The 11,148-nt window shown below is 40.5% G+C and overlaps 1 pseudogene; it reads right to left on the bottom strand.

Moving 5' to 3' along the window:
* Positions 1 to 2,874: 2,874 nt before the first annotated feature.
* On the bottom strand, positions 2,875 to 3,805 carry LOC101026334 (annotated as a pseudogene).
* Between the last annotated feature and the right edge of the window lie 7,343 nt (positions 3,806 to 11,148).

The raw sequence follows: 11,148 nt of genomic DNA, 5'->3' as shown, positions 1-11,148 counted from the left end.
AGGACGCAGCGGGAACCAATAAAAAATGCTAAATGTATAATATTAACCAATTGTAATGCTGTAACCGAGAGAATTACCTTGTTCCCCTGTAACTTTACATATCCTGCTTACATCGGGCTATAAAAAGCAAGCACTCACATTGTTTGAGGCCCTCTTGTATGCTGTGGAATGGAGGGACCAAGTTCGAACTTGTAGTAAAGATCCTTGCCGCTTGGCTTTGACTCTGGACTCTGGTGGTCTTCTTTGGGGAACAAACGGTCTGGGTATAACAATTTAATTTTGATTTTTTTTGTACATACATCTATTGTTTCATTTTTAGGTAGTTAAATATATCAGTTTTTGTGTTTATTCTCTTGCCTTATTTATTAACCTTGGTTATTTGTTATTTTTATGTATTTTACTTTCCAAATGTATTTGGAATCCAGCTTCTGAAGATAGAAATTATTTTCTTTATACCAAAGCAATGAACATTTCATGGGTTTTTTCAGTAAAATGATTCATTTCCTTTTGGATATATACCTATGAATAGGATTGCTATATCAGATGGTAGTCCTGTATCAAGTTCTTTGAGACATCTCCGAACTGTTTTCCACAGTGGCTGAACCACTTTGCATTCCCACCAACAGTGTGTAAGTGTTCCCTTTTCTCCCCAGCCTCACCAGCATCTATTGTTTCTTGGCTTTTGCATAGTAGGTAGTCTGACTGGTGTGAGATGGTATTTCATTGTGGTTTTGATTTGCATTTCTTTGATCAGTGATGCTGAGCATTTTTTCGTGTGTTTTTTGGCCGCTTGTATGTCTTCTTTTGAAAACTGCCTGCTTCTGTCTTTTGTCCACTTTTTAATGGGCTTATTTGTTTTTTTTTTGCTTGTTGAATGAAGTTCCTTATAGATTCTGGATATTAGACCTCTGTTGGATGCATAGTATGTGAATATTTTCTCCCATTCTGTATGTTGTCTGTTTGCTCCGTTGATAGTTTCTTTTGCTGTGCAGATGCTCTTCAGTTTAACCAGGTCCCATTTGTCAATATACATTTTCATTGCAATTGCTTTAGAGGACTTACTCTTAAATTGTTTCCCAAGGTCAATGTCCAGAATGATGTTTCCTAGGTTTTCTTCTAGGATTCTTATAGTTTGAGATCTTACATTTAAATCTTAAATTCATCTGGAGTTAATTTTTGAATATAGTGAATGGCAGGGGTCTAGTTTCATTCTTCTACATATGGCTAGCCAGCCATCTCAGCAACATTTATTGAATAAGTTGTCCTTTCCCCATTGCTTGTTTTTGTTGACTTTGTCAAGGACCAGATGGCTGTAGGTGTGTAGCTTCATTTCTTGGTTCTCTGTTCCACTGGGCTATGTTGTTTTGTTTTGTTTTTACCAGCACCACGCTCTTTTGATATAGTTTGAAGCCAGGTAATATGATACTGATACCTCCAGCTTTGTTCTTTTTGCTTAGGATTGCTTTGGCTATTTGGGCTTTTTTTTGGTTCCATATGAATTTTAGAATATCAACTTAGGTTACATCAGTTGTGGACTGGATAAAGAATACGCGGTACATACACACCATGGAATACCATACGCAGCCAAAAGAAATAATGAAGTCATGTCCTTTGTAGCAATATGGATGCAACTAGAGGACATCATCCTAAGCCAATTAACACAGACACAGAAAAACAAATACTACATGTTCTCACAAGGTCAGGAGATCAAGACCATCTTGGCTAACATGGGGAAACCTGGTCTCTACTAAAAATACAGAAAATTAGCCAGGCATGGTGGCGGGCTCCTGTAGTCCCAGCTACTCTGGAGGCTGAGGCAGGAGAAGGGAGTGAATCTGGGAGGCGGAGCTTGCAGTGAGCCGAGATCAAGCCACTGCACTTCAGCCTGGGTGACAGAGTGAGACTCTGTCTCAAAAAACAAAACAAAACAAAAAACCCAGGAAACAAAAGATGTGAAAAACAGGCAGTGATGCCATTATATTGAATCCCAGAAAAAGCACAGTATAAACGATGTGTTTTCTAGCAGGGGGACCAGACAGACTAGTAAACTCGCAATGGATGAGTGGCCCCAGCTTACATGGTCTAGTGTATTTTATCAACGGCTGAGAGAAGTATTAGTAGCCCAGTAGGTTTGGGTACAGGTATCAGAATCCTTAGTGCTAGTCTCATAGCTAAAAATGGAGCAGGTACTCCAGATATACTTCCTGAACTGACCTGGATGATGAGGCTTTAAAATCAACAGAGCTGGACAGTATAAAGTTAATGGAAAACCTCAACTGTTCATTTTATTTTGATATGTTAGTGAATGTCTACTCATCTAGTATTTCAAGTGTGGATCACATAAACACCACGTAGAATGTAGTAAACAGAATTAAGTAAGAAACACACTGGCTATTAATGCCAGAGTCTTTGACTATCAAGTCTTAAATACAACCAATTGTGCAATATAACCGATATGATGAGAAAAGCACCCCTCACAATTGACAATTTTAGTTCATATGATTAAAAAAATTAAATCTGAAACTGCATTTAGTGCCACATTCTATCATATCATACATCAGATTCCATGCTGTGGAGCCGCACTGGGCTCCAGGACATACAGTACATAGCATGTTTATAGCATGTTTTAAACTGAAAGGGAAAGGGAAAATATGAAACAGAAAATTTTTACATACACATCTAATGGTGTTGTCCATTTAATTGGATTTATATGATTTGCTGTGCCACTTTGACTAGCTGGCAGAACACCCCAAATTCTCTTTTCCCCATAAAGATCTACTTCCATACAGTGTAGAAAAGGATGGTGGTAAAAAACCTCAGATTCTTAAGGTTCCAACAATTGTGTCCCAAATGCCACTGTATGAACACCTGTGTGCTGTCCCATGGCTCCTAACAACCACACTCCTGAGCTTTTGGGGCCTGTGTGCACCGCAGTGATCTCAGCTGTCTCAATACAGCATCTCTGTACTGAACACCTGAGCCCATTCTTTCTGGGTCCAGCTCATCTGATTCAATTTTGTTAAGTATTTTTTCTTGCACACTGTACAAAAGCCTCTTCTACATTCTCCCCTGTTAGTGCACTTGTTTCCAAAAACATCAGCTCATTTTCTTGAGCAAATCTGGAGGCTTCTAAGAAGGTAACTTCACGATCTGCATCCAGGTCCTTCTTGTTTCCACAAAGGATGATCACAATGTTCTGACTCGCTAGCATTCGGGCATCTGTTAACCAATTAGTAAGTGCATTGTAGGTTTCTCGGCTGCTGATATTATAGACGAGGAGAGCCCCGGTCGCCCCTGGGTAATAACTTCTCTTCACAGACTTGAATCGTTCTTGTCGTGCTGTATCCCGTATTTGTAACTTTACATATTTACCACAAGCATTTATTACCTTTGAACCAAATTCCACTCCTATTGTATGATTTGAGTCATTTTGATTTTTTTTTCAATAAACTGATGAAATAAGCAAGATTTGCCAGTTCTGCATTTCCAATAACTAAGAACTTAAAAAAAATAGTAGGTTTCGGACACGGCCGTCTGAGACTTCTTGGGAGCGGCGCCGCCTCTTGCCGGGTCACCGGCTGCACTCGCCCGCGGTCAGCCGGCGCGTCTCCGTGGGGAAGGACCTGGTGCGGGGCACCGGAGGAGGGAGGGGCCCGACAGGTCCCCACTGCAACCGCTGGCCTCCCAGCGGCTGCGGTAGAGCAGGACTCCAGGTCCGCGCAGGCGCAGGGCCCTCCACCCTCGGGACAGCCGCGACCGCAAGAAGGATATGTCCTCTTCTAATAGCTGTCTGTTTAGTCTTATACTACATCATTTTAATAATTGTTTCATACATTTAAATACCTAATTAGCATTACTCCTTAACTCTTAAAATTTTATAAATATTTTAATTTTAATTAAAGATACATTTTAGAATCACTTTGTCCTACTCAAATAAAATTCTAATTTGGATTTTGGCAAAATTACTATTAAATAAATCGATTTTAGGTAGGTTGTTCACAAACATGATGAAAGATTTTCTCTATGTCCATATCTCCTTTGCAATGTGACTGCTGTTTCCGCTATTAAGGGGTGGGGGCTATTTCTTCATTTTTTGAATCTTGGTGGACTTGTGACTTGCTTTGACAAATGCAATTTGGTGGAAGTGACCCTGTGCCTGCTCCAAGCCTAGACTCCTGGAAGAAGCTTTGAGTGCTTCTCACTTCCCTTTGGAACCTGTTCAGCTGCAATGTGATCAAGCCCAAATTAGCCTCCTGGAAGACGAGAGACCCCAGGGAACAGAAGGGCACTGCCCCAGCTAAGATTATCCTGGACCGACCTGCTCCAGCTGGCCTGCAAACTGGCTTCAGATACCTGAGTCAGCCCCATGAGACAAGATAAGCCACCCACTGAGTCCAGTACAAATTACTTACAGAATGAATGTTAAGAAAAATAAATGGTGGTTGTTTCAAGTTTCTGAGATTTGCAGTAGTTTGTTTTTCTGCCAAAGATAACTGATACACATTAAATATTTTATATTTTTATTATGCACTGAATTCCATCTACCCAGAATTCACATGTTGTAGCCCTATCTCCCACAGGGACTATGTTTGGAGACACGGACTTTCAAGAAGTAAAGTCAGAAGAGTGGGACACAAACCCAATATGACTACTGTCCTTATAAAAACAGACAGAAACAAGGGATGTGGATGCACAGAGTAAAGGCCATGTGAAGACACAGTGAGACAGTGCCATCTGCAAGACAAAGAAAGAGGCCTCAGGTAAACCAACCCTGCTGACACCTTGATCTTAAACTTCCAGCCTCCAGAACTCCATAGGCATCAATATGCTCCTGAATATCCCTTGGTAGCTTTTCTTCAAAAGGATTTCTCCAAAGCTTTATGAGAAGAAAGTAATAACTCTGTGAGTGGAATGAACACATCACAAAGCAGCTCCTCAGAAAGCTTCTCTCCAGTTTCTGTCTGAAGATATTTCCTTTTTCACTGTAGCCATCCGTATACTCCCGAAGCTTCTTTCCAGTTTTTGCCTGAGGCTATTTCAATTTTCACCATAGGCATCAATATGCTCCCGAATATCCCTTGGTACCTTTTTCTCCAAAAGGGTTTTCCCTATACCGTATGAGAAGAGAGGTATAACACTGTGAGTGGGATGCATATGTCACAAAGCAGTTTCTCAGAAAGCTTCTCTCCAGTTTCTATCTGAACACATTTCCTTTTTCACAGTAAGCCTCAAAGCGCTCCCGAATATCCCTTCGCACGCTAAACATAAACAATGTTAGAAAACTGCTCAATGAAAAGAGAAGCTTACCTGAGCGAGAGGAATTCACACGACACAGAGCAGTTTCATAGAAAGATTCCTTCTGGTTCATATCAGAGGATATTTCTTTCTCCATATTCTAAACAGCGTTCCCAAACGTCCTTCCTCAGATTCCACAGAAAGGGTGATTTCAACTGCTCAATCCAAAGAATGGTTTAACTCTATGAGATGAAAACACACATCACAAAGCAGTTGCTCAGAAACCTTCTCTCCAGTTTTCATTGGAAGACATTTCCTTGGTCACCACGGGCCCCTGGTCGAAAGTTAATATTCCTTCGCAGATTCCTCAAAGACAGAGTTTCCCAACTGGGCAATGTAGAGTAAGCTTTAACTCTGTGAAATGAATGCACATATCAGAGAGCAGTTTCTTGGAACGCTTCTTTCTGGGTTTTATTTGAGGATATTTCCTTTATTGCTATAGTCTTCAATGCGATCCGAAATATCACTTTTTCTGTTTTCCAGGAACAGTGTTCAAACACTGCCTTATGAGAAAAGAGGTATAACTCCCTGAGTGGAATGCACAGATCACAAAGCAGTTTCTCAGAAAGCTTCTCTCCAGTTTTTATCTGAAGACATTTCCTTTTTCACCACAGTCCTGAATGTACTCCCGAATGTCCCTTGGCAGATCCGTCCATGACGGAGTTTCCCAGCTGCTTAATGTAAAGAAAGCTTTATCTATGTGAGATGAACAAACGTAGGGAAAAGCAGATTCACAGAAAGCTTCTTTCCAGTTTTTATCTGAAGATACTTCCTTTTTCACCATAGTCCTGAATGTGCTCCCAAATGTCCCTTCACAGATCTGTCCATGACAGAGATTCCAAGCTGCGTAATGTAAATAAAGCTTCATCTATGTGTGGTGAATACACATAGCACAGAGCAGTTTCACAGAAAGCTTCCTTACAGTTTTTGTCTGAGGCTATTTCAGTTTTCACCATAGGGGTCAATATGCTCCCGTATACACCTTGGTACCTTTTTCTCCAAAAGGGTTTCCCCGATGCTGTATGAGAAGAGAGGTATAACACTGTGAGTGGAATGCACATGTCACAAAGCCGTTCCTCAGAAAACTTTTCTCCAGTTTCTATCTGAACATATTTCCTTTTTCACAGTAAGCCTCAAAGCGCTCCCGAATATCCCTTCACACGCTAAACATAAACAGTGTTAGAAAATTGCTCAATGAAAAGAGAAGCCTAACTGAGCGAGAGGAATTCACATGACAAATAGCAGTTTAACAGAAAGCTTCCTTATGGTTTTTATCTGGGGATATTTCTTTCTCCATATTCTAAAGAGTGTACCCAAATGTCCTTCCTCAGATTCCAACTGCTCAATCCAAAGAATGGTTTAACTCTATGAGATGAAAACACATGTCACAAACTGCTCAATCCAAAAACAGTGATTTCAAACTGCTCAATCCAAAAAGTGGTTTAACTCTATGAGATGAATACACACATCACAAAACAGTTGCTCAGAAAGTTTCTCTCCAGTTTTCATTGGAAGACGTTTCCTTGCTCACCACAGGCCTCTGGGCGCCACTTAATATTCCTTCGCACATTCCTCAAAGACAGAGTTTCCCAACCAGGCAACGTAGAGAAAGCTTAACTCTGTGAAATGAATGCACATATCAGAGAGCAGTTTCTTGGAACGCTTCTTTCTTTGTTTTATTTGAGGATATTTCACTTTTCGCCATAGTCTTCAATGCGCCCCATAATATCACTTTTTCGGTTTTACAGCAACTGTGTTCAAACACTGCCTTACGAGAAAAAAGATACAACTCCCTGAGTGGAATGCACACATCACAAAGCAGTTTCTCAGAAAGCTTCTCTCCAGGTTTTATCTGAAGAGATTTCCTTTTTCACCATAGGCCTGAATGTGCTCCCGAATGTCCCTTCGCAAATCCGTCCATGACGGAGTTTCTAAACTGCGTAATATAAAGAAAGTTTTATCTATGTGGGTTGAATAAACATATCTATCACAAAGCAGTTTCACAGAAAGCTTCTTTCCAATTTTTGTCTGAGGATATTTCGTTTTTCACCATAACCATCCATATACTCCCGAATGTCCCTTGGTATCTTTTTCTCCAAAAGGGATTCCCCAATCCTCTATGAGAAGAAAGGTGTAACTCTGTGAATAGAATGCACACGTCACAAAGCAGCTCCTCGGAAAGCTTCTCTCCAGTTTCTATCTGAAGACATTTCCATTTTCACCATAAGCCTTAAAGCGCTCCCGAATATCCCTTCGGAGACTACACAAAAACAGTGTGAGCATACTGCTGAATGAAAAGAGAAGCTTAACCATGCAAGTGGAATTCACACGACACAGAGCCATTTCACAGAAAGCTTCCTTCTGGTTTTTATCTGAGGGTATTTCTCTTTCAGCATATTCTAAAGAGTGTTCCCAAATGTCCTTTCTCAGGTTCCACAGGAACAGTGATTTCAAACTTCTCAATCCAAAGAATGATTTAACTCTATGAGATGAATACACATGTCACAAAGCAGTTGCTCAGAAAGCTTCTCTCCTGTTTTTAACGGAAGACATTTCTTGTCTCACCACAGGCCTCTGGGCACCACTTAATGTCCCTTCGCAGATTCCTCAAAGACACAGTTTCCAAAGTGGGCAATGTACAGTAAGCTTTAACTCTGTCAAGTGAATGGACATATCAGAGAGCAGTTTCTTGGAATGCTTCTTTCTGGCTTTTATTTGAGGATATTTCACTTTTTGCCATAGTTTTCAATGTGCTCCGAAATATCACTTTTTCTGTTTTCCAGGAACAGTGTTCAAACACTGCCTTATGAGAAAAGAGGTATAACTCCCTGAGTGGAATGCACACATCACAAAGCAGTTTCTCAGAAAGCTTCTCTCCGGTTTTTATCTGAGGATATTTCCTTTTTCACCGTAGTCCCGAATGTGCTCCCCAATGTCCCTTCGCGGATCCCTCAATGACAGAGTTTTCAAGGTACGTAATGTAAAGAAAGCTTTATCTATGTGAGATGAATACACATAACACAGAGCAGTTTCACAGAAAGCTTCTTTCCAGTTTTTGTCTGAGGCTATTTCCCTATTCACCATAGGCCTCAGTATGCTCCTGAATATACCTTGGTACCTTTTTCTCCAAAAGGGTTTCCCCATGCTGTATGAGAAGAGAGGTATAACACTGTGAGTGGAATGCATACTTCACAAAGCAGTTTCTCGGAAAGCTTCTGTCCAGTTTCTATCTGAACACATTTCCTTTTTCACCGTATGCCTCAAGGCGCTCCCGAATATCCCTTCGCACGCTAAACACCAACAGTGTTAGAAAACTGCTCAATGAAAAGAGAAGCTTAACTGAGCGAGAGGAATTCACACGACACAGAGCAGGTTCACAGAAAGCTTCCTTCTGGTTTCTATCTGAGAGTATTTCTTTCTCCATATTCTAAAGAGCATTCCCAAATGTCCTTCCTCAGATTCCACAGAAACACTGATTTCAAACTGCTCAATCCAAAGAATGGTTTAACCCTATGAGATAAATACACACATCACAAAGCAGTTGCTCAGAAATCTTCTCTCCAGTTTTCATCGGAAGACATTTCCTTGCTCACCACAGGCCTCCGGGGGTCACTTAATATACTTTTGCAGATTCCTCAAAGACAGAGTTTCCCAACTGGGCAATGTAGAGTAAGCTTTAACTCTGTGAAATGAATGCACATATCAGAGAGCAGTTTCTTGGAACACTTCTTTTTGGGTTTTATTTGAGGATATTTCACTTTTCACCATAGACTTCAATGCGCTCTGAAATACCACTTTTTCAGTTTTAAGGAATGGTGTTCAAACACGGCCTTATGAGAAAAGAAGTATAACTCCCTGAGTGGAATGCACAGATCACAAAGCAGTTTCTCAGAAAGCTTCTCTCCAGTTCTAATCTGAAGATATTTCCTTTTTCACCATAAGCCTGAATGTGATCCTGAATGTCCCTTTGTGGATTCGTCCGTGACGGAGTTTCTAAACCGTGTAATATACACAAAGTTTTATCTATGTGTGATGAGTAAATATGTCTATCACAAAGCAGTTTCACAGAAATCTTCTTTCCCATTTGTATCTCAGGATATTTCCATTTTCACCATAGCAGTCCATATACTGCCAAATGTCCCTTGGTAGCTTTTACTCTAAAAGGTTTTCCCCAATCCGCTATGAGAAGAAAGGCATAACTCTGTGAGTGGAATGTACACGTCACAAAGCAGCTCCTCGGAAAGCTTCTCTCCAGTTTCTCTCTGAAGATATTTCCGTTTTCACCATAAGCCTCAAAGCGCTCCTGAATATCTCTTCGCAGACTAAACACAGTGTTAGAATACTGCTCAATGAAAAGAGAAGCTTAACTGTGCGTGTGGAATTCACATGACCCAGAGCAGTTTCACAGAAAGCTTCCTTCTGGTTTTTATCTGAGGATATTTCTCTTTCACCATATTCTAAAGAGCGTTCCCAAATGTCCTTTCTCAGTTTCCACAGAAAAGGTGATTTCAAACTGCTCAATCCAAAGAATGATTTAACTCTATGAGATGAGTACACACGTCACAAAGCAGTTGCTCAGAAAGCTTCTCTCCAGTTTTCAATGGAAGACATTTCTTTGCTCACCACAGGCCTCCGGGTGCCATTTAATATCCCTTCACATATTCCTCAAAGACAGAGTTTCCAAACTGGGCAATGTAGAGTAAGTTTTAACTCTGTGAAATGAATGCACATATCAGAGAGCAGTTTCTTGGAACGCTTCTTTCTGGATTTTATTTGAGGATAGTTCACCTTTCGCCACAGTCTTCAATGTGCACCGAAATATTAATTTTTTGGTTTCACAGGAACAGTGTTGAAACACTGCCTTATGAGAAAAGAGGTATAACTCTCTGAGTGGAATGCACACATCACAAAGCAGTTTCTCAGAAAACTTCTCTCCGGTTTTTATCTGAGGATATTTCCTTTTTCACCGTAGTCCTGAATGTGTTCCCGAAAGTCCCTTCGTGGATCTGTCCATGACACAGTTTCAAAGCTGTGTAATGTAAAGAAAGCTTTATCTACGTGAGATGAATAAACATAGCAAAAAGCAGATTCACAGAAAGCTTCTTTCCAGTTTTTATCTGAAGATATTTCCTTTCTTACCCTAGTCCTGAATGTGCTCCCGGATGTCCCTTTGCGGATCCGTCCATGACACAGTTCCAAGCTCCGTAATGTAAAGAAAGCTTTATCTATGTGAGATGAATACTCATAGCACAGAGCATTTTCACAGAAAGCTTCTTTCCAATTTTTGTCTGAGTCTACTTCCCTTTTCACCATAGGCGTCAATATGCTCCTGGATATACCTTGGTACCTTTTTCTCCAAAATTGTTTCCCCGATGCTGTATGAGAAGAGAAGTATAACACTGTGAGTGGAATGCACACGTCACAAAGCAGTTCCTTGGAAAGATTTTCTCCAGTTTCTATCTGAACATATTTCCTTTTTCACTGTAAGCCTCAAAGCGCTCCTGAATATCCGTTCGCACGCTAAACATAAACAGTGTTAGAAAACTGCTCAATGAAAAGAGAAGTTTAACTGAGCAAGAGGAATTCACATGACACATAGTAGTTTCACAGAGCTTCCTTCTGGTTTTATCTGAGGGTATTCCTTTTTCAGCATATTGTAAACAACATTCCCAAATGTCCTTTTTCAGGTTCCACAGAAACAGTGATTTCAAACTGTTCAATACAAAGAATGATTTAACTCTATGAGATGAATACACACATCACAAAGCAGTTGCTCAGAAAGCTTCTCTCCAGTTTTCATCAAAAGACATTTCCTTGCTACCACAAGCCTCCGGGGCACGACTTAATATCCCT

This window comes from Papio anubis, unplaced genomic scaffold (genome assembly GCF_008728515.1).
Source record: "Papio anubis isolate 15944 unplaced genomic scaffold, Panubis1.0 scaffold1158, whole genome shotgun sequence".
Lineage (NCBI taxonomy): Eukaryota > Metazoa > Chordata > Mammalia > Primates > Cercopithecidae > Papio > Papio anubis.
The sequence above is the reverse complement of the archived record's forward strand: the minus strand, read 5'-3'. Positions and strand labels throughout refer to the sequence as shown.